The sequence below is a fragment of the Phascolarctos cinereus genome, unplaced genomic scaffold (genome assembly GCF_003287225.1).
Source record: "Phascolarctos cinereus isolate Bilbo 61053 unplaced genomic scaffold, phaCin_HiC Scaffold_9;HRSCAF=440, whole genome shotgun sequence".
Classification (NCBI taxonomy): Eukaryota; Metazoa; Chordata; class Mammalia; order Diprotodontia; family Phascolarctidae; genus Phascolarctos; species Phascolarctos cinereus.
In genome coordinates, this window is record NW_027556402.1 from 214,470,399 (window position 1) to 214,497,478 (window position 27,080).

At 43.1% G+C, this 27,080-nt stretch overlaps 1 long non-coding RNA gene across 1 annotated transcript; it reads left to right on the top strand.

Annotated features, from left to right (window-relative positions):
• LOC110218960 (uncharacterized) lies at positions 1-27,017 on the top strand. Its single transcript, XR_002327455.2, has 2 exons — positions 1-89; positions 17,403-27,017. It is a non-coding gene; the product is annotated as an uncharacterized LOC110218960 (long non-coding RNA).
• Positions 27,018-27,080: the final 63 nt, after the last annotated feature.

The window sequence follows — 27,080 nt, forward strand, 5'->3', positions numbered from 1 at the left end:
CAGTCTTCCAGGTTTCTAGTCCATGTCCAGCTCCTGGTACTGCTTGGTATTTTACCGTTCCTGCCTTTTGTAGCAGCTTGGAATAAAAGGTAAGAATATTCTCTGTGCTGGTCACCTACCCAGATTAGCCGCTCAAACAATTGGTTAAACAGTTAAAAGATAAATTTGATTCATCTGGGCATGTCTTTCTTGAGCCAGGACATATGCTTGGCATGAGTGGAGGTAGGGAGCTGAACCAGGGGCTCCTGACCCAAGAGGGGTGGGCTGTGATGGTACTGCTATCGGTGGAAGGCAGAATTCCTGAGTCAGACATAGTCCGCAGTTAGCTAAAAAGCTAAAAGATAAAGAGTCCTTTCACTTCTGCCTAATTAGATAGTAAAGGTCTTGCAGCAAGGAATAATGTTGAATGAGGAGTCGGGACACCTGGGTTGTCATTTTGGCTCTGTGTAAAATAGGCCGGGTGACCTTGGGTATCTCTGAGTCCCAGCCTCCTTGTCTGTAAAAGGACTGGATAGAACCTGATGATTTCTAATCTTGGAGATCTTCCAGCATTTAGTTAGTGAATTAGTTAAAAAGTTAAAAGGGATTGCTTTCACTTTTAACCTTCAAAATACAGTTAGCATTGCATCTGGTTGTATCAGTTCTGGGAATATAAAGGACCAATGACTTCTGGTCATAGTGGAGTAAGAAATAAACTCAGTCTTTTTCCTTTGCTTTTCTCCCTCCCTTCTGTTGAAATCAGAAAGATAAGGGCTGGGGGAAACCCTTAAATCACCCTGGCCTGGTTATGTATCCCACCCTGTGATTCTCACCTAATTCAGAAAAGATTCCCTTTGGGGCAGGACTCTCCTCTCTCTCAAGATCTTTAAAGCTCAGAGTTTATATAAAGGAATTAGAGAAAAGGGTTAACTGTGTTGGGTAGATTCCCTCTGGAGGAGGGATGGAAAAATGCAGACTCCAGCTGCCCAGGATGAGAAGGTGTGGAGTGACCGTCATCTGCATTTGGAAAGGAGAACCCACCGGGGTAGAATTCATTTCACACAAAGTACCAAGGTAATCGGCTATAGTGTCACTTATCTTTCTAATTAGTTTGCAGAGGCCTATGTGGTACAACAGCAGTGTCAAAGTCAAACAGAAATGGGGACCACTCATCTGTACAAAAGTATCCCCGTGGGTTCCATATTGACTTAGTTTTCGAGCGTAATGTTATTGACGTCTTATTGTATTTTTATTTGCTTTGTTAAGCATTTCCCAATTACACGTTCATGTGGCTTGGGCCCCACTTGAAGTATCTCCAGGGCTTCTTGGCACGGTATTTTGGTACATAGTACATTATTAAAAAGTGTTTGTTGAAATTAATTAAACTTGACCAATATTTATTAAACATTGTGTGTCAGACACTGGGTTAAAGCTGGGCATACAGAGACAAAAGGAAACATCCCTGCCATCAAAGAGCTCATTTTCTTTTTTTATTTTCTTTATTTTTTTCTGATTTCTTTTTTTATTAATTTATTTTGATTTATCAACTATCACTTCCACATACTTTTGAGTTTAAAATTTTTCTCCCTCTTCCTCCCCACCACCCTCCCCAAGACGGCACATAACCTGATATAGGCTATACATATACATCCCTATTAAACATATTTTCACATTAGTCGTGTTGTAAGTAAGAATTAGAACCAATAGGAGGAACCACCAGAAAGAGGAAACAAAACTCAATGGAAGAGAAAAAAAAAAGCAAATAGAGTGCTTCGATCTGCATTCAAATTCCATAGTTCTTTCTCTGGATGTGGATAACATTTTCCATCATGAGGCCTTTGGAGATGTCTTAGATCCTTGTATTGCTGAGAAGGGTTAAGTCTATCAATATTAGTCATTGTGCAACATAGCTGTTGTTGTGTACAACGTTCTCTTGGTTCTACTCACTTCACTCAGCATCAGACCATACAAGTCTTTCTAGGTTTTTCTGAAGTCAGCATGTTCATCATTTCTTATAGCACAATAGTATTCCATTACATTCATATACCACAACTTGTTCAGCCATTTCCCAACTGATGGGCATCCTCTCAATTTCCAATTCTTTGCCACCACAAAAAGAGCTGCTATGAATATTTTTGTACATGTGATTACTTTTCCTATTTGTATGAGCTCTTTGCGATATAGCCCTAGAAGTGCTATTGCTGGGTCAAAGGGTATGCACATTTTGATAGCCCTTTGGGCATAGTTCCAAATTGCTCTCCAAAATGGTTGGATCAATTCAACTCTACCAACAATGCATTAGTGTTCCAATTTTCCCACATCCTCTCCAACATTTATCATTTTCCTGTTTTGTCATGTTGGCCAATCTGATAGGTGTGATGTGGTACCTCAGAGTTGTTTTGATTTGCATTTCTCTAATCAATAGTGATTTAGAGCATTTTTTCATATGACTATAGATGGTTTTAATTTCTTCATCTGAGAACTGCCTGTTCATATCCCTTGACCATTTATCAGTTGGGGAATGGCTTGTGTAAAGAGCTTATTTTCTACGAAGGATCCAATCAGTCAACCAGTATTTGTTATTTTTGTTTATTTGTTTCTGACTCTTCATGACCGCATTTGGGGTTTTCTTGGCAAAGATACTGGAGTGGTTTAACCATTTCCTTCTCCTGTTAATTTTGTAGATAAACAAACTGAGTTGCCCAGGGTCACACAGCTAGTCAGTGTCTGAGGCTGGATTTGAACTCAGGTCCTCCTGACTCCAGTGCTAGTGCTCTATCCACTGGGCCACCTAGCAGCTCCTTGAGCTATTTATTTAAGGAGACTGAGGATCCTAAGAGGCAGAGATGAGGAGACGAAGTACATGCCAGGCAGGGAGGACAGACAGTGTGTGTGTGTGTGTGTGTGTGTGTGTGTGTGTGTGTGCTGGAGATGGTATGTTGGGGTCAGGGAATAACAACTGGGACAGTTTGTCAGTGATATAGCGTGTATAAAGTGGAATAACACAAGCTAAGAATGGAAAAGTTATAGGTTGGAGCCAGATTTGGAGGGGTTTGAATGCTGAGCTGAGGACAGAGAATGTTAAGCTTTTGTCTTTGTATCCCCAGAACTTAGCACAACATCTGGCACAATGAATAATTGTATGGAGTGGGGTGGAGTGAATGTTATCTGCACTGGTCCAGAGAGGAACTACCCTGATGAGAACACATACTAGGCAAAGCGCTTCAAAGTAATTGGACACTTATTGGTTAATTGATTATCGTAGAAGGTAATAGGGAGCTGCTCAAGGTTTTTGAGCAGGGGAGCGACCTGGTCAGGGCTACTGGAGAAAGGAGACACTGGAAGTAGGGAGGCCAGAGAGAAGGTGATTGCAGTGGGTCGGTTAAACAGTGATAAAGGTCAAAAATAGAGCTGGGGCCATGTGAATGAAGAGAAATTGGGAGAGCCTGTGGAAGTAGTAGCAGCAGCTATGGAGGTGAGGGGAAGGAAAGAGTCAAGGAAAATGGGTTTTGAACCGCATGACTGGGAGGATGGTGGTTCCTTCAATAGGAAGGACATTTTGAGGAAGGTAGTTTTAGGGGACCTCGATGAGTTTAATTCTGGGCATGTTGAGGCTGAAAAACATCAAGTCATCTAGGCAGTTGGGTTGGAATTCAGGAGAGTGATTAAGGCTGTAAAAAGGAATTTGGGAATCGTCTGCTTTACACATGATCATTGAACATAAGGTCAAAATTGAATCAAGGAGGGCTTCATAGAGAAGGAAGCATTTGATGAGTAGAAGTGGCATGCAGGGAAAGGCATCGCAAGGACTGCACAGAGAAAGAATATTTAGGGATGAGAGTGTGGAAAGAGAAGAGCAGGTGTCCTTAAGGGACTCCTACATTTGGTGGATGGGAGATGGATGATGAACCAGCAAAGGTCCAGTTAGACAGGCAGGAGAAGAACCAGGAGAGATCAATGCCTGAGAAACCAATGCAGGAGAGAGGAAGCAAGGTGGAGAGTGGGATGGTATGCAGTATTTAAAGCTGCAGAAAGGTCAAAGAGGATGAGGACAGAGAAAAGACCACAGGATTTAGCAATGAAGAAATTGCTGGTAACCTTGGAGACAGAGTTTCAGTACAGTGCTGAGCACTGTAAGGGATTGAGAAGTGAGTGGGAGGTGAGGAGGGGAGGGAACAAATATAAGTGATTCTTTCTAGGAGTTTGGCATGGAGAGAGGGGGCAATAGTTTGAGGGGACGGCAGGGTCAAGTAGAAAGGTTTAAAATTTCTTTTGCTTTGTTTTGAAGGGAAAGGTTGTTTGTAAGGAAGGAGAGACTGAAAATAAAAGAGGAAGGGAGGGAGGAAGAGGAGAGAGAAAGAGAGAGAGACAGAGAGAGGGGAAATGATCAATGAAACAAGGTCCCAGAGGAGACTAGAGGGGATGGAATCAATAGCACAAGCAGATTCCTAAGGTTCAGCTTTAGGAGAGAAAGGGTTATTTCTTTCTCAAAGACTGGAGAAAAGGAGAGGAAGGTGTGTGATGTATAGAGTGATTTTTGAGGTGTGGAATCAGGAGTGATGGAGGAGGTGATGATAGCTCACCTCATTTTTTCCACAAATTTCCAGCAAATTAGGAAGTGAGCTTTGGATAGAGAACTGATGGACTTAGAGTGCAGATTAAAACATTTTTTTCTCTTTCTTTTTTTCCCCCCTTTTTTGGAATTTGGCTAAAGCAGAAATATATTTTGCATGACTTCTTATGTGTAATGGCTATTTGTATTTCTTGCCCTGTCAATGGATGGAGGAGGGAGAAAATGTGCAACTGAAAATAAAATTGAATAAAAAATTAAAAAAAAATTAGTTGGTGAAGTAATCTGTTGAGAAAGTCATCTAGTTGACAAGCATTTATTAAGTGCTGACTAGGTACCAAGTCCAGTGCTAAGTTCTGGGGATACAAAGAGAGGCAAAACCAATCCTTGCGCTCAAGGACCTTGCAGGTAATGGTTGGGGTGGTGTTGGGGTCTTAAAGAGAGAAGAAAAAGTTTGGAAGAACCGTCGTGGGGAGAGCTAGAGAGAGTCAATTGGTGAGGAATTAAGGCCCAGTTTGTGATGGACACAGCCACCACATTGATGTCACTCAACATCAGTCACTCAAATGAACAGTAATACCTTATACTTCACCATCCCACAACTAGACCAACTCCATGACCTTGGACTCTGACTGCCACTCTGATCACAATCTCCTCTTCTCAGCCTCGCTCCTCCCAAGCCTAACCCATGAGAGGTGGTGTGATATGGCAGATAGAATGTTGGACTTGGAATCAGGAAGACTGGACTAAAATCCCCCCTCACACCCTGACTAGTATTACCCTCAGGAAGTTATCTCTTGTCTGTGAGCCTCAGTTTCCCCCTCTGTAAAATAAGAGGGTTGAACTTCATGATCTCTGGTCCCTTCCAGGTCTAAATTTGTGATCCTTCACCAGAACCATGGCCTCTATTCTCACCATCTCTACACGATATTCCATTCCCATCTTTCCCAACCCCATTTTCCTCCCTTCCCAATCTTGGTCCAATAGTTGACTAGTTCAACCATACATAGTTCTCCACCCTTGCATCCATTGCCCCTTTATTCTGCCACTATTCCTATTTCTGTCCATCCTCAACCATGCCTTACTCTTTGCCAACCTTCTCAGGTGCTCTTCCAGTGCTGCAGAATGCCTTTGGTAGAAGTGACATCAATGTGGTGGCTGTGTCCATCACAAGCTGGACCTTCACTACTCCATCCCTTAATTCCTCACCAATTGACTCTCTCTAGCTCTCCCCATAATGGTGCTTCCAAACTTTTTCTTCTCTCTTTAAGGCTGAGGTGGCTGGATCATCTGAGCTCTGGAGAGCTGAGCTACATGGGGCTAAAGTTGAATGGGTGTCTGAACTAAACCAACATGGCGAGCCACCCAAAGGGGGAAGGCCACCAGGTTGCCTAAGGAGGGAAAAACAAAGCAGGTGAAATGGGATTGGGCCTGTGAAATGCCACTGTACTTCCAGGCTGGGTGGGATAGGGAGACCCAGCCTCATCACAAAAAAAAAAACAAAAGAAAAGGGAAGGAGGGCTAATATTGCCCAGAGTACCTAATTCACAGGGTGTGTGTGAAGCTACAGTGAGATAATTATACCAAGCGCTTTGTGAACTTTAAAGTGCATTGTAAATGGTAGTTATTATTATTTAAAAATTTTAAAATTACCAACAGATACCAACAACCATGAATATTTCCATAGATAAGAGCAAAAGAGGAGACTTATATAGGAAACTATGAATCTATATTATATACAGCTAGCTCATTTTATTAAAATGATATGATGATTTTTAACACAGTAGGACCAACATTGCTCTGCGGGCCTAGTTATCGCTATTTTTACAAGGCCTGGTAGGTCCTGTTGCATTGCAAAGGCTTTGGGGTGAGGCCCTGGGGGACAGGTGGCGTTCTTGCTTTCTAAGCTGGCTAAGTATAGGGAGGCAGACTGATTATCAGAAGGTTGGCTGCCACTGGGTTTGCTTTGGCAACAGCAACTTATGAAGTCCCAGATCCTAAAATATGGGCGGTGGGGCTGGGTTCTAAGGCTGTCGAGGGAGCATAATTCATGATCATAATCTTCACAACATGCTAAGCAGAGGGATTGTTCTTCTTAGATGAGGGCTCCTAGTCTACAGTGTCTCCCTTTGTCAGTCTGTCCTCCCAGCAGCTGCCAAAATGGTAGCCAGGAGTGGCTAGGTGCTATGGTGGTTTGAGCGCTGGACCTTGAGTCAGGAAGATCTTGGGACAAGTCACTTAACTGCTGTTTGCCTTGATTTCCTCATCTGTAAAATGGGGTTAATAATAGCACCTACTGCACGGGGTTGGGGCAGCTAGGTGGTCCAGGCCTGGAGTCAGGAAGACTCATCTCTTTGAGTCCAAGATCCAGCTTCAGACACTTAATAACTGTGTAACCCAGGGCAAGTCGCTTAACTCTGTTTGCCTCAATTTCCTCATCTGTAAAATGATCTGGAGAAGGAAATGGCAAACCACTCTAGTATCCCTGCCAAGAAAACCCCAAATGGGGTCACGAACAGTCGGACACAACTGAAAATGTCTAAACAGCAACAACAGCTGAACACAGGGTTGCTGAGATGACATATGTGAAAAGCTTTGCCAGACTTAAACCGCTATATAAACACTAGCTATTTATTATATTCCTAAAGCCCAGGCCTGACTGGGACTTATTTCACACACGCTTATTCAATAAACTTCAGCGCCTCCTGGTTGAGCACATGGATGAAATCCAGGATCCTTACAGTAATGAGACTGAAGGCAAATTGACATCCCGCAGCCCTGGTGTTAATTGCTCCAGCTCCAGTAGAGTGATCCAGTCCTAACCCATACATCAAATGCCTTGCTGACCTCATCATGTAGGGGAGAGAGCTCTTAAGAAAAGAAAGTGAGTTGACCTGGGTTGAGAAGGACATATTCTCAGGTGCCCTGGTATTTCTCTGATGAAATTCTCTGAACCTGTATACACAGGCAGTCTTTGAAACACACTGAGTCAGTGTGAGACAGAGAAACTCGTTTGGCAGCTCCGGACAGAGAGATAGGCAATTAATTTCGCAATGGGACTGACAAGGGGAAGTGAGTTAATGACTGGGAGTTTTGCTTCAGCCAGGGTGTCAGTTTTTAATGTCAGCTCGAAAACCAGTCCCAGAGGAAAAAAAAAAATCTTTGTTCCTCCTAAGTGTGAATGTGTGCGTGTGCATGTTGGTGGGGTGGGGTGTATGTATGTGTGTGTGTGTGTGTGTGTGTGTGTGTGTGTGTGTGTGTGTGTGTGTGATGCATTTCAAAGATAAAAAGAGTAAGCAAAGGAGACCAGGTTAGGAAAGGGAGACTGTCTGGGAGATGCCAACAAGTGGCTGGCAGGTTAGCATGGTCCCAGCAGGGCTGTGATTTGAGGCCAAAGCTGGGCAGCCCAGATCCTGGCCCAGAAGTCCTTGTCCCATAGCCTGCTCCAGTGACTCTTCAGTTTCTGATTCCCCCAACCTGGCCCCTGCCTGTCACCTCACATCCACTCTCCTAGGTACTTCTCTTCTATGTTTAGCCAGACTCAATCCAAAATTCCCAAGCCACTCTGGGGCCATGGAAACCGTGCTTTCAACAGCGTGGGTAGCTGTCTGGGCACCTGTCAAGGCCTGTCTTTATCTCTGGCTCCCCTGCTCCCATTGCCCAGGACACACCCCGAAGTTGCCAAGCCCTGGAATTGGTTCCTGCCCTTACAGGAAGCCTCGAAGAGGCTTCCTATTGACGGTGAATTTTGTTTCCTCTTGTGACTCATGCTTTGATTATGTCTGCCTGCCTGGTTTCTGAGAATCACCAGGCTCTGAGGTAGTGTGAGCCCCCTCGGCTCCACCAACCTGACTGTTAAACTGTTGAGATTAGAGAGGACAGGGGCCATTTTTGTTTTGATTTTGTTTCCCTAGCACCCAGTCTTGTAGTAGCAGGTGTTCAGTAAATGCTCGTTGGATTGGCTTGAATTAGGTCAGACTAATTTTCAACTTGAGGCAACCAGGTGACATAGTGGATAGAGCTCTGGGCTTGGAGTCAAGAAGACTCATCTTCCTGAATTTAAATCTGGCCTCAGACACTTACTAGTTGTGTGACCCTGGGCAGGTCACTTAACTCTGTCTCAGTTTCCTCATCTGTAAAATGAGCTGGAAAAGGAAATGACAAACCACTCCAGTACGTGTGGAGAAAACCTCAGGGGGGTCATGAACAGTTGGACGTGCCTGAGCAACAACAAAACAACTTCTCATTTATGACCCTGGGAGGCCATGAGGAGAACAGGAAGTGCTGTGAATTTGGGTGGAAGCCACTGGTGACCGGGAGGCACAAAATCCTGGCAGGTCATTTCTCAGTGCTGCAATTGGTGGGAGCTCCTTGGGCATCTCAGCAGGGAGAGAATGAATATTTATTAAGTCCCTACTATGTGCCAGGGACTTTGTTAAGCACTTTACACATATTCTCTCGTAAGATCACGAGATCATAGATTTAGAACTAAAAGGCCTATTAGGAACCTTCTTGTCCATTCCCCCCATTTTACAGATGGGGAAACTGACATGTATAAGACCTCCACCAGGGTCATACTTGAAAAATAAGGGAAATACCCTACTGGTTACAATAGAAAAGATAGCTGATGGCTAGTGTCCCCCCTACCCCCCAATTGCTTTAAATCAGCTTTGTATATTTTTATTTCATTTTCTATGTACACATTGCTTTCCTCTAGTAGAGTGTAAGCCCCCACAGGGCAGGGACTGTTTGTGTTTGTCTTTATATCCCCAGTACTCAAATAAGTGTCTAGCATGCTATGGTCATTGAATAAATGCTTGCTGAATGAATGAATGAATGAATGCCAAAGCCCCCACAGCTTTGAGGCTGTCCAGACTCATGGCAAGTGACAAGATTCCACCTGTCTTCCTGCCTTTCTCCCTGAGCACTGGATGATCTGAGCATGAAGTGAGGCCCGTAGACTTGGGACCCTTACCCTACCAAGGTCTGATGGGGGCAGGAACCAAAGTCTTGGCAATTGGGCTGGATTCCATTTGGGGAACTCTCAAGAATTCATCTCTTTATGGTCTGTTTGCCTCTACCCAGAGGTTTTGTTGAGAAATTTGAGTTTGGTTTGCTATTGACTGGGATTTATGGTAGTTTACCTGCTAGCTACAGAGGCAGCTTTAAGCATTTGGACACATTTAACGCTTAAACACAGTTATTATAAAACAGATAAACATAAATGAGATTTGGACCTGAGTCAGCTAGTAAGGTATAACTTGGAGCATTGGTGACGAAGTCCCCATAATGAGGGTAGAATTGGAACTTCTCGGTGAAGATGCTGTTGCCTCTCACATCTGGCTGTTACTGTTGTTCGGTCATTTTTCAGTTGTGTCCAGCTCTCCATGACCCCATTTGGGGTTTTCTTGGCAGATATACTGGAGTGGTTCGCCATTTCCTTCTCCAGCTCATTTTGCAGATGAGGAAACTGAGGCAAACAGGGTTAAGTGACTTGCCCACAGTCATACAGCCAGTAAGTGTCTGAGGCCAGATTTGAACTCAGCAAGATGAGTCTTCCTGATTCAGGTCCCCTACTTTATCCACTGCTCCAGCCTGGCACATAGGAGGTACTTAATAAATGTTTATTGAATTATTGAATTGTGTGCACAGTCCAATTAGATTACTGTTAGTCCTGCAGCCTCTGCCTTAGCTGAGGAAGCCTTACACACTGGCCTGACAGCTAATGTCTCTGCCCGTGCCTCAGCTATCACTGCTCACAGATGCCTTCTTGCCAAATGCTTTTGCCTCAGGGGCAGGCATATGGCTTCTCTCCCTCTTCTCCACCATGCCTGTTCTTTGCCAATCAATGTCAGAGCTCTGTGCGTTCTCCAACGTTTTGTCATCCCAAAGCATCCTGGGAAATGTAGTCTTTTCTCTTTTCTAATCACTGCATACACCCTTCTTCCTAGAAAGTCAGGGAATAAGGGAAAGAAGTAAAGACTCCAATGTATGTTTGTTATTTTCTCCCCACAATTAAAGAATTTGAAGACCCTGAAAATTATCCTGGGTATTTAGGTATGGTCTATGGGTATGCATTGTACAATATTTATCCAATTATACGTAGTACAATTTCATGCAAATTATTCCAGATACGTAGGCCACGTGCAGTACAATGAATGCAGTTTCATAAAAGAATATACATATATGTCACAAGCAGATACATACTTCACTATGTCTCATGTAGGAACATGCTACCAAAGAATTCAAGTAGGAACACACTATATAGCATCACATATGAGTTGCACACATATGTTGTATCCATTCAGTGATCTGGGTGCCATCCTGTTCTGAGGGTAGCACACAGTTCTATGACAACAGTCACCTCTGGGCTGCATAAAAGGCATCCTTGCCCATTTGTAAAATGGAAAGGTTGAATTGAATACCTTCTAAGGACTCTTCCAGCTCTAAATCTGTTGTTCTACGACTTAAATGCCCTTACAGGGATGATTTAAAGCAGAGGTTCCCAAACTTATTTGGCCTACTGCTCCTTTGAAAAAAATTACTCAGTGCTCCCCTGAAAATCTACTTTTCTTAACACTTTAATTTTTTAAAAAAAATTTGTATCATTTAAAAAAAATTTTAAAAGACGCATCTTAAATTTCCTAATTTATTGTAAATTTGTGGGTTTTTCCTGCATTGAAATTTTGATGACACAATATTGTGCTATGTCACCATATAGTATCATATTGTAAACAAGTCATTACATGCACGTTTTCCTGCCGATGCATGCTAGACTGCCCAACAATGCATGACAAGCTTGCCTGCCAACACTCGCTTGTTAAGACCTGTTGGCATACTGAACAATTATAATTTTCATCTTGTGTGTTTATTTGGAAAATAATGTAATCATTACAACTTTAACTCTGTTATACAACAGATGGAAAGATGTACAAACAGCTTTTCAAAATTCTCTTCTCTTCTTATGATTCTACCACCCCTTTATTTTTATTCAATACCCCCTGCAATTGCACCCGAGGCTACTACCACCCCCCTGGATTGTTCTAGCACCCCTTTGGGGGTGGTATATTGAGCACTTTGGGAACCTCTGAAAGAAAACATTGCCCTCCATCATCTCTTTTGCTTGGGAGATAGGTCCTGAGCCATCTAGGACTCTGGGTAAAACTTTGGGAGATGGAGAAACAAGAGATTAGAAAACAGAGATCAAATAAAGACCTGAAACCTACAGATTGTTTTCTGGCCAAAGCACACAGATTATGGAGTGCAGAGCTGGAAACAGTGGGGAAAAGTTACAGGAAGGCATTTTATTAGCATTAATAGAAGGAAGAACTTCCTGACAATTGGAACTGTTCAAAAATTGAATGTCTTTGCCTTAGTAAATGATGAGCTCCCCATTGATGGAGGTATTCAAGCAAAAGTTTCAAGGGTTCCACAGAAGGAATTTCTTTTTCAGGCGGGAGGCTGGGCTTGATGATTTCTGTCTGCATCAGAAATTCTAAGATTCTATGAATGGACATCCTTTCCTGGATAAACTGGTAAAATTGTTACTCTGAGCAAGTAAAGCATCTTTGACATGCGATTATTCAACCCTTGCTTGAATAACTCCAAGTATGGGGAACTCACCCCTTTGCAAGGCAGCTTGTTTCATTTTCTTATTGCTCCATTTGTTAGGAAGCATCTAATTATTAAGTATTTTCCCCCTACATCGGTAGGAAATCTGCCTGCCTGTAACTCCCATTCATTGCTCCTAGTTTGGCCCTCTGGGACCACGCAGAACACGTATCAGTCATTCCTCTTCTATGGGACGGCCTTTCAGATACTTGAAGCTGGCTCACATACCTCCTGCTCAAGTCTCCTTTTCTCCAGGCTAACCACCGCCCTCCTTCCCCCAAGTCTTTTTTTAGAACATATTTTATTTTTTCCCCAATTACATGTTAAAACAATTTTTAAACTTTTTTTTTAAAAGTTTTGAGTTCCAAATTCTATCCTTTCCTCCCTCTTTCCCTTACCCCCTTTGATTGATAAGCAATCAAAGATGGGTTATACATGCACAATCATATAAAACATTTTCATGTTAGTCACTTTGTATAAGAAAATTGGAATAAAAGAAAAAGAATGAAAGTGAAAAATAGCGTGCTTCAGTCTGTATTCAGACAATATCAGTTCTTTCTTTTTTCTTTTTAATTAATTAATTTATTGTTAGTTTTCAATGTTAATTTCCATAAGCTTTTGAGTTTTAAATCTTCTCCCCCTCCCTCCCACCTCCCTTCCCAAGATGGCATGTGCAATCTGAATATCAGTTCTTTCTCTGGAAGCAGATCTCAGTCAGTCTTATAGGCAAGGGCTGTCCTTGGTTGTCTGAAATCCTCTCTGGATTCCTTTGAAAGCTGCCTGCCTCTCTTTCCCTGGAGACTCCTAATCTTTGCCTTCTTCTCTTTCTGCGCTTCCATGAATTGAAATGTTTGCCTTAGCTCATACTCCCACTGGACCTCTTGGTACTTTAGTCATCTGGTAAGTTCCTAAGGAGAAAAATCATTTGGACAGAGCATTGCCCTGTTGTCCCCATTCCACTATCAAAGAACTCTAGAGCAAACCAAATTGCTCTAAATTAGGGGGTTCCCAACTTTTAGGAGTCCACGTGTCTCTTGGCTTTCAACTAAAGTGCTTAGCTCAGTGCCTGGCACGTAGTAGGTACTGTATGAAATGCTAAAAGTGAATGTTAAGTGACTGTACTTCCTATTGAATAAGAAAGAAAATAAATTCTAATTTTCCTTGTACATAAGAAATCAGAGCAATTAATTTTTCTTGAATAAGATTATTCAGTACATACTTTTTTTTTTAGTATTATAAGTTGTCAAATGATCAGAACACAATTCATGTGATTATTAATTCTGGGTTTTTTTGTGCAATTTACAGTTTTATTCTAGGCATAATTTAAAAAAAATTTTTTGGGGGGCTAGGCAATGGGGTTAAGTGACTTGCCCAGGGTCACACAGCTAGTAAGTGTCAATTGTCTGGTCTGAGATTAGATTTGAACTCAGGTCCTCTTGACTCCAGGGCCAGTGCTCTATCCACTGCGCCCCCTAGCTGCACCTCTGGGCATAATTTTTGAGAGAGTTTACCCTCATAAAATGTTTAGCCTTTAGTTTGTTTCTTGCTTTGGATTTGATGGAGATAAGAACCAAGAATCCTGATGCACAGAGGTAAACTGATATAAATGCAATTAAAACTTTGGGGTCAGGGGCAGCTAGGTGGCGCAGTGGATAGAGCACCGGCCTTGGATTCAGGAGGACCTGAGTTCAAATCTGGCCTCAGACACATAGCACTTCCTAGTTGTGTGACCCTGGGCAAGTCACTTAACCCCATTGCCTAGCAAAAACAAACAAACAAACAAACAAAAACCTTTGGGGTCATGGTTAGCAACAATAGCATTTGCGTTTCTCCAGGGCATACACCACATTTCTTAATGTTATTGATTGGAAATCACTTTGGAGTTCTGATTATTGCAGAGATTAATAAGCTCCTCTTTCACTGGGTCCCTGTTGCCCGGTTTATTTGTTTGTTCCCCCTAGCTTATTATGAAAGAGGTTTTGTATTCAAACCTCATTCATTTGATTTTGGTCAATAAGAAGTATTTCTACACAATAAGAATAATACCCAGCACTTATTTGGTGCTTAAAGATTTACAAAGCACTTTACATGTAATATCTCATTTTATCCTCACTACCAACCTGGGAGGTAGGTGCTGTTGTGATCCTCATTTTACAGATGAAGAAACTGAGGCAGACAGAGGTTAAGAGACTTGTCCAGTGTCACATAGCTAGATTGTAAGCTCCTTGAGGGCCAGGGCTGTCTTTTGCCTCTTTTTGTATTCCCAGTGCTAAACATGGTGCCTGGCACATAGTATAGACACTTAATAAATGTTTACTGAATTCAACTGAATTGTCTGAGGTTGGATTTGAGCTCAGGTTTTTCTGATTCTGTGTACAGCTTTCTATCCACTGCACCACCTAGCTGCCTCATCCTCCTTAGCTGCTTCTTCTAAATTTTTCATCTGCTCTATAAAGCTCTCTCCCTTTCCCACCTCAACCCTACCTCTTGCCTTTCTTTCTCCAACCTGCAATTCCCACCCCCACCCCCATTTGACAGTATTATTTTTGGAATATTTCATCTGGTTGTATATTTTGATCTTCTTTGTCACCAAAGTAAGATAATATAGTCTGACTCTTTTTGCGCTGCTTGCTCATGATCCCAGCCAATTACTTGAGTTTTAAACTCTTTGTTAAGGTAAGAGTCTGCTTCCAATGTGGAGAATGTATTGTCCCAAGCTTCAGGGGTTTGTGTAGCTGTTTTCAGAGATACTTGTAGGGACCTGTAAATTTTCAGTTCTTGCAAGGTGGTATGATAAGGGACGAGGTATTTACTCCTTTCCTGGCCTGTGACCACAAGTATTCCTTTCTGTCCTGTAACTGTGAGGAGGGGTTCCTCTTCACAGCCACTCCAAGCTCCGCCAAGCCAGTGCTCCTCTTCACCCCAGCACCTACGCCCAGAACTGTGACCCAGATCCACACAGGGGCAAAGCAAGAGATTCCTGCCTCAGCACTGGCAAAGAGATCCCTGTAGTCCCTCTCTGATCAGCCACTGGATTCCCCCTCAGTCTGTGGGCTGGAAGCTCGGGAAGCAGATGCCTCCCCCAGGGCCACGCTCTTGGGGAATGGAGCTGAAACCCCGCCTTCCTTTCTCAGCACCGACAGAAACAGACTTTTCCCACTGACCTTCTAAGTTGTCTTTGGCATTGGTGGATTGAGGAGTCTAGAAACTTCCACAGCTGCCCATGATTCAGTCCTCTGAGGCCTGCTCCAGGTTCGCTGCAGCCTGCGCACCTACGCTGCGCTGCACTGTGCTCCCAGCACGATACACCTTTCTGATCAACCACCCAGGTTGTCTTGGGCTGGAAATTTGTTTCACTCTGTCTTTTTGTGGGTTCTGCTGCTTCAGAATTTGTTTAGAGCCATTTTTTATGAGTATTTGGAGGCGTTTGGAGGAGAGCTTAAGCAAGTCACTGCTTTCACTCTGCCATCTTGGCTCTGCCCCTGGAATATTTCAACAGGATAATACAGCTAATTACCAAATATTTCCCATGCCCCCTTGACCAACTTCTTATATCCTTTGAGGGCACATGTACCTCAGGTTGGAAACCCCTGCTCTAAACCATTCCACCAATTTCACTGTAAGACTGGATTGGAGAGGGAAGAGATGCAATCCTCTCTGGCCAGGTGAGGCCCTATACTAGGCAATTACACAATTTCCTTCAAAACCTCAAGGACCAGGGGACAGGTAGGTGGCACAGTGGATAGAGCACCGGCTCTGGATTCAGGAAGAGTTCAAATCTGGCCTCAGACGCTTGACACTTACTAGCTGTGTGACCCTGGGCAAGTCATTTCACCCCATCGCCTCTCAAAAGAAAAAAAAAGTAAAAAAAACCCCTCAAGGACCAGTAGAATGTAAACTCCTCAAGGGCAGGAGTTATCAATTTTATCTTGGTACCCCCAGCCTTTGCACAGTGCCTTGAACATAGTAGGCACTTAGTAAATACTTGCTGAATGAATGAATGAATGAATAATCAGTGTTTTCTTTTTTTTTAATCAGTGTGAGAATTTTAGTAGATCAGAAGGTCATTGAGGTCAAGAATGGTTTTTCCTTTTGTTTTTCTACCTCCAGCCCTAGATGAGGGCCTTGTGTATCTACTATGTGTGTGCTTAACAAACACTTGTATTTCATAAGCATTTCTAGTCCTTCTACATCTTAGAAGATGATACTTGTGTGTTTCTTTGGCCAATACACAAACAACCAAAAAAAAAAAAACCCAGCCCAACAATCATTGTGTAGTGGACATAGCCAGTAATCCGGTGATGAGCCTCTTTGGATTTAACCATGCTTACCCTCAGACAGTTTCTGCACGAACCCATACACAGAGTCTTTCCAACTTAGCAGGACTTTCAAGAGCTCCATTGCCGTTTCTCTGTATCTCCAGCACTTAACACAATGCCTGGAACACAGGAGGCGCTTAATATGTGTTCTTCAACTGTTTGACCTTTGATGTCTCTTGTAGTTCTAGACCCTATGATCCATGGATCTAGAGGTGCTTGAGACCACAGAAGTCATTAATCCAGCCCCTCATCAATCTGGCCTCAGACACTTCCTAGCTGTGTGACCCTGGACAAGTCACTTAACTTCTATTTGCCTTAGTTTCCTCATCTGTAAAATGGGGATGATAATAGCATCTACCTCTCACGCTTGTTGTGACGGACAAATGAGATGTCTGTAAAGTGCTGAGCACAGGGCCTGACAAGTAATAGGCACCATATAAATTCCCTTTTACTTTCGCTATCATCTTCTTTTCATTTTATAGATGAGGAAAGTGAGGCCCAGAGAGGTAAAACTACTTGAAGAGGTCACGCAGGTATAGTTAGGAACAAAGCAGAATTTGATCCTAGCTCTTCCAACTCCAAATCTAGCACTGTTTCCATTATACCCAGAGATTGCTGTCAGAGGCGTATCCCACATAACCCTCCCCTGGCCAACCAACAGCCTTAGGTAGCAATAACATGTATGATATCCATCTTGTACATCTATATAGTGGGCAGCTAGGGGGCGCCATAGTGCATAGAGTGCTGGGCCTAGAGCCAAGGAGACTCATCTTCCTGAGTTCAAATCTGGCCTTAGATGTTTATTGTTCATCCTTCTTTCTTGAAGAAGACCAATGACACCACGAGTGATGTCTTGACCCGAGCGTGAGTTGGTTTTAAGTGAGGCAGAGTTGCACAGTCATCAGCCTCTCTCTCTCTTCCAGAATCATCAAAATCCAGGGGCAGGACAAAAGTCAAGATGAGTGGCAATGGCCCAGGATGCACTGGATGATCTCTGAGGCGTGACCGAGCTCTAAGCGTTGCTGCTTCAGCCTCCTTCGTGGCCCTTGGAACAGAGTGTTTTCATCCGCCTATTTCTCAGGGAAGTCTTCTCATGCTAAAGGCAGACAGCCCCCTAACTCATGGGCAGTTTGAGGTCCGTTGGTTATTCTCAACCTGTTTTAGCTTGTCTGCTGAGAGGTTTTACTGGGATGTGGCCACCATGCATGGTCCAGCCTCTTGGAGCCATATGTGAGAGCTGGGTGAAGGTGGACCCCAAATGTGTATGAGCATTCCTGAAAAGGGCTCGGCAAGCCCTCACACTAGAGGTGCTAGTCCTCCCAGGACACCCCTAGGAAAGTCACTTCACCCTGTTTGCCTCAGTTTGCTCATCTGTAAAATGAGCTAGAGAAGGAAATGGCAAATGACTCCAGTATCTTTGCCAAGAAAACCCCAAGTGGGGTCACAAAGAGTCAGGCATGACTGAAAAACTACTGAAAAAGAACAACAACAACGCATTTACATAGAATACGTTCTAAACAAATCCCTTGGGGTTTCAAGAAGTGCCGCAATGTATCGTAGTCCACAGATTGCCTGAAACACAGATTGGGCCCCCCCAGACTGAGCTAACACTTGCGGCTTGGGGGCATTAGCTCCCCGGCTCGTCAGCCTGCACATTGCTCTCCTGCTGCTTGCCATGTGTCCCTGATCATCACTTCTGTAGAAATGACTGTCTCCTGGAATGCTGCTTCACCTCATGCTGGCTGAATGGTGCTTTTTGGGGAAGAGCCTAACTTAGCCCCTAGTTTGACCTGTAACCCTCTTCTACTTCCCCTCGATTTATTTCCCACTTCCATTTCCCTTTTCTGAGCTGGCTGGTATATGATTTACAATCTGAAGAACTGTCCGGGTCTGCACTTGGATATGCAGAAAGAACTTTGAACTCAACATTGGGGCATAGATTTTCTCTGTCTGGGTTCAAATTCCTCCTTGAAAGACTTTGAATCTATCCTGTCCAGAATAAAGAGGAGGAAACTGAAGCTAAAAGAAGGAAGTGACATATTTATGGATCCATACACAGAAAGAACATGTAGTAAGAACTCTATAGACAATGGAGCTCTCCATATGCAAATACAAATAAGCACATTAGTCCCTTCCCTCAAGGAGCATACAATTCAAATGGGGGTAAAGATGAGGAAAGAGGAGAAGTCTGGAGAGTGGAATCATGAGTGAGGAGAAGCTGGCAATGGTAGACATATAGCTAGTAAAGAGCAGAACTGAGGTTCAAACCCAGGTCTCCAAGGTTCTCCGACACTAGATAGCCTTCCAAAACCAAACGGCCCAGCATGTCCCTCTTCTTTGCTTTCCTGTTTTTGGTGGTGGCAACACCATCCTTCAAATCACCCAGGCTCAACAGCTCCATATTTGACTGACTTCTTCCTCTATCTCTGCACTATATCTAATTACTCATTAATAATCATAATAATAGTTAACATTTATATAGTATTTACTATGTGCCAGGTATTGTGCTAAGGACATTATAATTATTATCTTGTCTGATCCTCACAACAACCCTGGGAGGTAGGATCTACTATTATCTCATTTTACAATTGAGGAAACTGAGTCAGGCAGAAGTTAAGTGACTTGCCCAGGATTACACAGCTAGCTAGTAAGTGTCTGAGTGTGGATTTGAACTCAGGACTTCCTGATTCTGGGCCTGGTGCCCTATGCATTATACCACCTAGCTGCTTCCAAATCCTATTATCTCTCTCACACACATTCATTCCTCTTCATTATCACCATTCAAGCTCAGGCCCTCAAAACCTCTTTCTTGTCTAGACTACCCCAGGTCCTGATTAGTGTGAACAAGGAATCCCTTGAAATGTTCACTTCATTTGAATTCACGTGGCATATTTCCATTTGGGCTGGAACCAATGACCATATTTTAAATAATCATTACTTTGAATAGTGCAAATTTGAACACACCTATTACTTTAGTTGATTCATTATTGTCACCAATTGGGACTTGACTATATGGAAATGGCCTCCTAGTCATTTCCCTACACTTGGCCACCAGGTTAGCCTTCCTAAAGGAATTCTTTGACGTCACTCCTCTGTCTAAAAATCTATAATGACACTTGTCGTCTACAGGTTCAAAAATATATTCTTAATATGGCATTCAAGGAGCTCCGTAATCTGGTCCCAAACTTCCTTTCCATCCATAGCTTTAAAGACCAGCCAATATAAACCCTATGTGCCAGCCAAGAAGGCTCTAACCCCAAAATTTATCTCGTGCTTTCTCGACAGTTTGCCCCCGTTTCTGTCACTCCCCAACATTTGTTAGTAGAATTCCTATCTTCCTTCAAAGCCCCAATTAAACATTACGTTCTCCATGAAGTCTTCTATGATACCGCAACCAGTAGTGACTTCTCCCTCCTTGAGTCTTTCAGAACACTTTGATTCTACTTTTGAAATGTACTTAACGTATTATAATTTCTATTTCAGTGTCTTGGCTCCTGCAGTAGGCTAAAAGCTCCATGGATACATTCTCTGGCTCAGCACTGAAAGACTTACCTCTCTGGGAGTGAACCAGGGTCCAGAAGATCAGACCTGATTACTTCCATAACACATAGAATCAAGGCATATGGTGTCTCAGAATTGGGAGGGAGTAGGATTTATCTCTACTGCTGTCCTGAAAAACAGTCCATCTGGCCTCTTAAAGATCCCTGCCTATGGCATGCCCATAATCCCTGGAGGTTGCCTACTTCTAAATTTTAGGAGATTTTTCTTTACACTGAAATGCCACCGAGTCTCCCCGATCTTCCATTGCTCCTATTTCTACCCTCTGAGACCAAATGAAATACATTTAATCTCTCTTCAAATATTTGAAGACAGTTAATCACATTTTCCCAACCCCAAGTCTTATCTTCTTTCCTTCAGACTAAACATTCTTGGTTCTGTACACCAATCTTTGTATGACATGGTTTCTAGTCCCTTCACCATCCTGTTTGCCTTTTTCTGGACCTGTTTTTGCTTGTCAAAGTCTTTCCTAAAATTTGATGTCCAGAACTGGATTTAGTTCATCCTTGTGTTCCATCCTTTTTTTTTTTTTTTGGCTAGGCAATGGGGTTAAGTGACTTGCCCAGGGTCACACAGCTAGAGTGAGTGTTTTGTGTCTGAGGTTGGATTTGAACTCAGGTGCTCCTGATTTCAGGACCAGTCCTCTATCCGCTGTGCCACCTAGCTGCCCCCTTGTGTTCCATGCTTAAGGCCTTGAACATTGTGGTCATCAGTAAATCAACGGACATTTATTAATCTCCCTTGTGTGTCAAAATTGTGTTAGATTGCTGGGGAAAGACAAAAATTTAGATAAGGCAGGTTCTCAGAATTCATGAATGTCATAGTCCTTCAGGGAAACAAGAGAAACCAGAGGCAGGGAAGCCAATTAAAAAGCCATATACAGTCAAAATAATTGTCCTCTTTCCAATGACTACCCCATCCCCCAAGGACCTATGTAGTCCTCTAGACTTATGGTACTACCTTGCATTTGAGGCTCCCTCTCAAGAGGAAAACACTTTAGGTTGATGAAAAGTTAACTACTCCTTCCTTGAGACCTATGCACTCCTTGAGACTAATAGGCCAGCTGTCTTATTCTCCCTCTGGTCTCTTCCTCCCCAGTAAAAGAAAGTTCTTTGGGATCATTAGAAAGTCAACTTCTTTCTAACTCATCACACTAAAGAAGAACAAATTCTGGTTTTCCTCTCCCACATCATGGCTTTGTTCTTTGCTACTCCTTGGCTCCAGCTCCAGCACCATATTGGTCTCAGAACAACCTCTGCTTGCTCTGGGAACTCTTCTTCTATCCAGAAAGCTCAGTTCAGGATCCTGGCTTGAGTCATGATCTCCTCTTTCATCTCATTTCTGTGTGACTGCATGGAAGGAGATTCCCAGATGGCTCTTCTTCCTGGGACCTGAATCTGGGTATTCCTTCTCTGAATCTCACCTCTCTATCTCTCCACCTCTTCATGTGTTCAGCTGCCATTTAAAGGCCAATACCAAGGGTATAGCCCAAAGTAAATGAACTGTCCATGGATCAACCCCTTGAGTGGTGTCAGTAAACCTCCCAAGGTAGCAAAATTTCATACTCTAATCAAAGAGATGCTGTTAATTCCAGAACAAAGGCCTTTTCTGTGGGTAGCCATGAAGACTTTTATAGTTTGGATAGGGAGACATTAATTAAGTCAATCTACAAGCTCTCATTTGTGCCAGGCACTGTGCTAAGCACTGGGGCTACAAAGGAAGGCAAAAACATGGGCCCTTCCCTCAAGGAGCTTATATTCTAACGGGGGAGACAACATATAGACAACTATGAACATATAAGCTATGTACAGTGTAAATGGGAGCTATTGCAGAGAGAAGGCACTAGGGATGAGGAGATACCTGCAAAAGGCCTTTTGCAATACTGGAACAAAGCAGGAAGGCTTGGATTACAATCCCATCTCAGTCATTTCCTAGCTGTGAGATCCTGTGCGTGTCTTTTTTTTTTTTTTAAAGGCAATTGGGGTTAAATGACTTGCCCAGGGTCACAAAGCTTGTATGTGTCAAGTGTTTGGTCCGAGGCCAGATTTGAACTCAGGTCCTCCTGACTTCAGGGCTGGTGCTCTATCCACTGTGCCACCTAGCTGCCCTGATCTTGGGCATGTCACAACCTCTCTGGGTCTCAGCTTCCTTATCTGTAAAATGGGCACGTTCCTCCCTGGGTTGTTATGACTGATCAAATGAGATAATAATTGTAAAGCACTTAGCACAGAGCCAGGCACATAGTAAGTGTTATGTAAGTGTTAGCTGTTATAATTATTATTTTTATAACGGGAACGATAACAACACTTACCTCCCAGGCTGGTTGGGTGGATCAAAATGGATAAAATAAAGGCAATGCTTTGCAAACCCTAGAGCCATATAGAAATGTAAACCACTTTTATTGTTGTTGCTGCTAACCTGGTTAGCCTGATTAAGAAAGAATAAACCTAGATTAGGTTTGTCTTGTACATTCTCTAAATGATTATACACAGGGAACAAAGCCCCAAGCACCTGTCAATTTCCCTTTTAACAAGGCAGGCAGACAGACACGCAGACAGACCCGCAGGAACAGCCTGTGAGAGGTGGGAGGGCAGGAGCAGGGCTGGGATATCCCCAGGGAGCTGCTGGCAGGGACCCCTGGAAGCTCAAGGTCCTGAATTCATGAAGCAGGAGGGGTCCTTGAGCTGGGTCTCTGGCATGGGGTGATCCTGTCCCCAGAAGTAGCGTTTCTGTGCCACAACAGGTAAGAGCTGATGTATGCTGCTCTTTGAAATTGTGAGCTGGAGTCTCAGTGAGGAAGGTCTAGAATCACGGGATCATAGATTCAGAGCTTCAGAGGAACTTAGAATCCTTCATTTTACCGATGGGGAAACCAAGGCCCAGAGACATGAAGGGGCTTGCCCAAATTTATGCAGCTAATGTTTGAGGCACAGCCTAGGCCTTCCTGACTGCAAGTTCAGTGCCCTGTCCACTATGGCAATGGGCCTTCCCTCAAGGTCTCACAGGGGCATAAAAACAACAATCATAGGGCAGAGCTGTGAGCCCATTTGTCTTAGAGATGGAGTATGTGCCTCCTTTTCCACTTCCTTTAATCACTGTAGCTTTGAATGCTTCATGGCAACCTGACAAATGTAGGACAGGCAGAATGGCTCTGAAGGGCAGCATGGAAGTCACGAAAGGCTGACGGGCCCAGCCTGTCCACTCTGAGAGTAGTCTGTGGGGCGGGCCTGGCTGGCAGAGTGCTGGGACCCCGGTAGGTGTCTGACTGAGCAAGCACAGGCAGGGTCCTGCTTTAGCTGGGCAGCTCCTGCCTGTCAATCCCTTTGCTTGCTGCCAGGCTCCTGATGGAGCTGCCTCCGTGGGACGGATCTGGCACAGAAGTAAAGGACAGCAGGATCTACCTTATGTTCATTCCCTTTGCACCTCATTCTGTTATCTGGAAACAAAATGGCAGCCAGAGAATCTTCAAGCGAGAATCTCATCGGTGACATTTCAGGGCTCAGTGGCATTTGATGCATGGATAGAGGTTACAGAGATGCATCCTCATACTTCATGGGTTTTATGGGTCACTGGATCTCAGATTTAGAGATTTAAGGAAACTTTGAAGTCATTTAGTCTAACCCCCGACATTTTACAGATGGGAGCTAATCACATCAACCCTGGGAAGTAGGTGCTATTATTATCCTCATTTTACACTTCAGGAAGAGGGTAAGTGACTTGCCCAGGGTCACACTGTTAGCATTCATTCATTCATTCATTTAACTTGAATTAAACTGTGTGCAAGGAAGGCCCTGTTCACCTACTAATTTGACATGAAACTCCTTTTATGCATCATATATTTAGAATTTATCTGCTTTACTGAGTTAGTTGCTTCCCAAATCAGTATCATTTGAAGCTCAATTATAAAGAGAGGCAGGCAGTTTGATGTAGTGGACTGAGGACTGACCTTGGAGTCAGGAAGACTTGTGCTCAGGTCTTCCCTCTGGCACATACTGGCTGGTGACCATGGACAGGTCATAACCCCTCAGAGCCTCAGACAACTCTCTAAGATTGTAAGTTACTGGAAGAGTCATTGATCTGTATCTTTGTGGGGAGTTTCCATACTGGGACTTTCTCACACTGAGGAAATCACAGGTCAGTGGCAACCCCTCTTTATGGGGAAAGGAAGAAGGGAACAAGCATTTATTAAACACCTACTATGTGGCAGTTAAGTGATTTACTCCTCCATGGTCACACCATTAGTATATAATCAGATGTAGAATTTGAACCCAAATCGTCTTGCCTCTAGGGCCTGCCCCTCTATTTACCACATCATGTTGCCTGTCACTTTTCACTACAACTATTAATAGGAAAACTTTCCTAATAGGAACCGTGTGAAGTATGTAGAACAAACATCACCGCCATTTTGCAGATGAGGAAATAAAGTTTCAGAGAGATTAAATTCTTTCTCAAGGTCATACAGCTAGGAGGCAGTACAATTGGGACCTGACCCTAAGTTTTTGATGCCAAGCCCCATCCTCCTTCCAATATACCAATTGAATTGAAGATGCCTTTATTAAGAACCTAATGTGTGCCAGCTATTGGATTAGGTGTTGGAAATGCAAAGACAATGCTGAAGTAGACCTTGACCTTCAGGAGCTTACTTATCCCCAGAAGCTACTGGCTCTAATGGCCCTTTGTGTTCTTTCTCCTTCCACTTTTTAAAGGGACCGGTCTTAGCCAGATCTTAAATTTATTGTTTTTTAAAAAATCCATGAGACCACATGGCATGGTGGATAGAGGGCCAGCCTCAGGACCAAGAAGACCTGCATTTAAGACCCACCTCTGACACTTACTAGCTAGCTGTGTGACCCTGGGCAAGTCACTTAACTACTGTTTGCCTCAGTTTCCTCAACTACAAAATGAGGATAATAACAATACCTACTTTCCAGGGTTTTTGTGAAGCTCAAATGATACAATATTTGTAAAGTGTTAGTATGGTGCCTGACACATAGTAGGGGCTTAATAAATGGTTGTTCCCCTCCTCTTCTCCCTCCAAGCCTAAGTCTAGACTACTCTCTAAGACCATTAATTGTCAAGAAGTTCCTGTCCTCCCCTGGGAGTCCCCTATACCAGTGAAGACTCCTTAGTCTTCTCTCTAGCCTGCGATGTGGCTTTAGAGTGAGGCTGGTGATTTTGCACACCTCTGCCTCACCTAAATTCAATTCATTTGCAAGTCAAGACATCACCATCACCTTCCTGATGCCATCCTCCTCTTCGAGAATGAAGGACAAACAACGACAATGGGGGGAGGAAGAAGGGAATAAACATTTATTAAACTCCCACTCTGTGTCAGGCACTCTGGCTAAGCACTTTACAAATATGTCTCATTTGATCCTCACAACACCTCTAGGAGACAGGTCCTCTTATTAACTTTCCTCATCATTCTTACGGCTATTGAGTAATGATACCCGACTAGATATTGTCCAAGGTCCTATTCCAGCTCTATCCATTCCTAGCTTCATGGATAATGGATCATCCAATAACTTGGGCTTAGACTCATCTCTTTTAAATTTTATTCTGAACATAACAAATACCAAATTGCATGGCACTGGCGTATATGTAGCGAAACAGAAAAAGGAAATGGTACATGAAACTGTGACCCTTTGCTCTGCACAGCTGCTTTTTGTTAGAAGTATAGAATAAGATCAACCTGTATTTCAAAGCTGTCCTATTTGTCTGTGCTTCTTTCTGGCCTTTCTTCTGTTCTTTCTCACCACTGACTTGGGCTTAGATTTCACTATGACCAATTAAAAAGACTTTTAGAAAAACAAAGGAGATGTTTGTAAAACTGTCCTGTAGTAAAGACTATCTTGAAATTCTCAGATACTGTTGGTTCAGATGATCACAGTAATGGTTCCCATTCAGAGGGTGCTGTCTGGTTACACAGAACACTTTCCATAAACTATCTAATTTCATCTTTCGGAGGCAATGCAAGCTGAATCCTGAAGGTGGAGGACCTGGGTTCTGGTCTCAGTTCTGCCACCACTGGCTATGTGACCTTGGGGAAATCCCAGAGTCAAAACTAGCAATTACTGCACCAGGGGCAAACAAGCAAAGACATTTGTCCTGGGGCAAGCAATATGACATGGTCTTAAGTAAACTTTTTAGGACAAATTCAAATGGGGATGTAGTGGGGAAGGGAGAGACTCAGGGACACTGCCTTATTGGGGGAGACAGCTATGTAGCTAAGTAGTAGTGTAGTTGGACTACTGGGCCTGGAGGCAGGAAGACCAGAGTTTAAATCTGGCCTTAGACACTTACTAGCTGTATGACCCTGGGCAAGTCACTTAACCATGCCCATTTCTTCAACTATAAAATCGGGATCATACTAGCATCTACCTTGCAGAGTTGTTGTGAGGATCAAATGATATAATATTTGCAAACTGCTTGGTATAGTGCCTGGCACATAGTAGGTACTTACTAATGAACTGATTATCTAGATCCTAAACTCAGTTGTTTCTTTAAAAAAAATTCTGAACTTAACACAAAATAAAAAGAATATTGCTTAGTATTTCAAACAGAAAAAGAGGATCATACATGAAACTGTGGGCCCCTGTTATGTGCAGCTTACTTTTCTTTTAAATATATAATAGAATTGATTTCATATCGTTTGCTTGCCTTCTCAGTGGGTAGGGGAGGTGCATGAAAGGGAGAGAATTTTGAACTCGAAATTTAAAAAAGTGAATGCTAAAAATAAATAAAGCATGTAAGATCAACTGTAGCTTTGAAACTGTAGGTCTCTAATCTGTACAATTTGCTTTTCTTTTTAAGTATATAGCAAGAGTCAGACGTGACTGAACAACAACATGAAACATAATCAATATTATATTGCTTGTCTTCTCATTGGAGAAGGAGATGAGAGAATTTGAACTCAAAATTTTAAAAAGTGAATGGTAAAAATAAATAAATCAATAAAGTATATAATAGGATCAACTGTAGCTTTGAACTGTGGATCCCTACTATGTACAGCTTGCTTTTCTGTTTAAGCATATAACATAGTC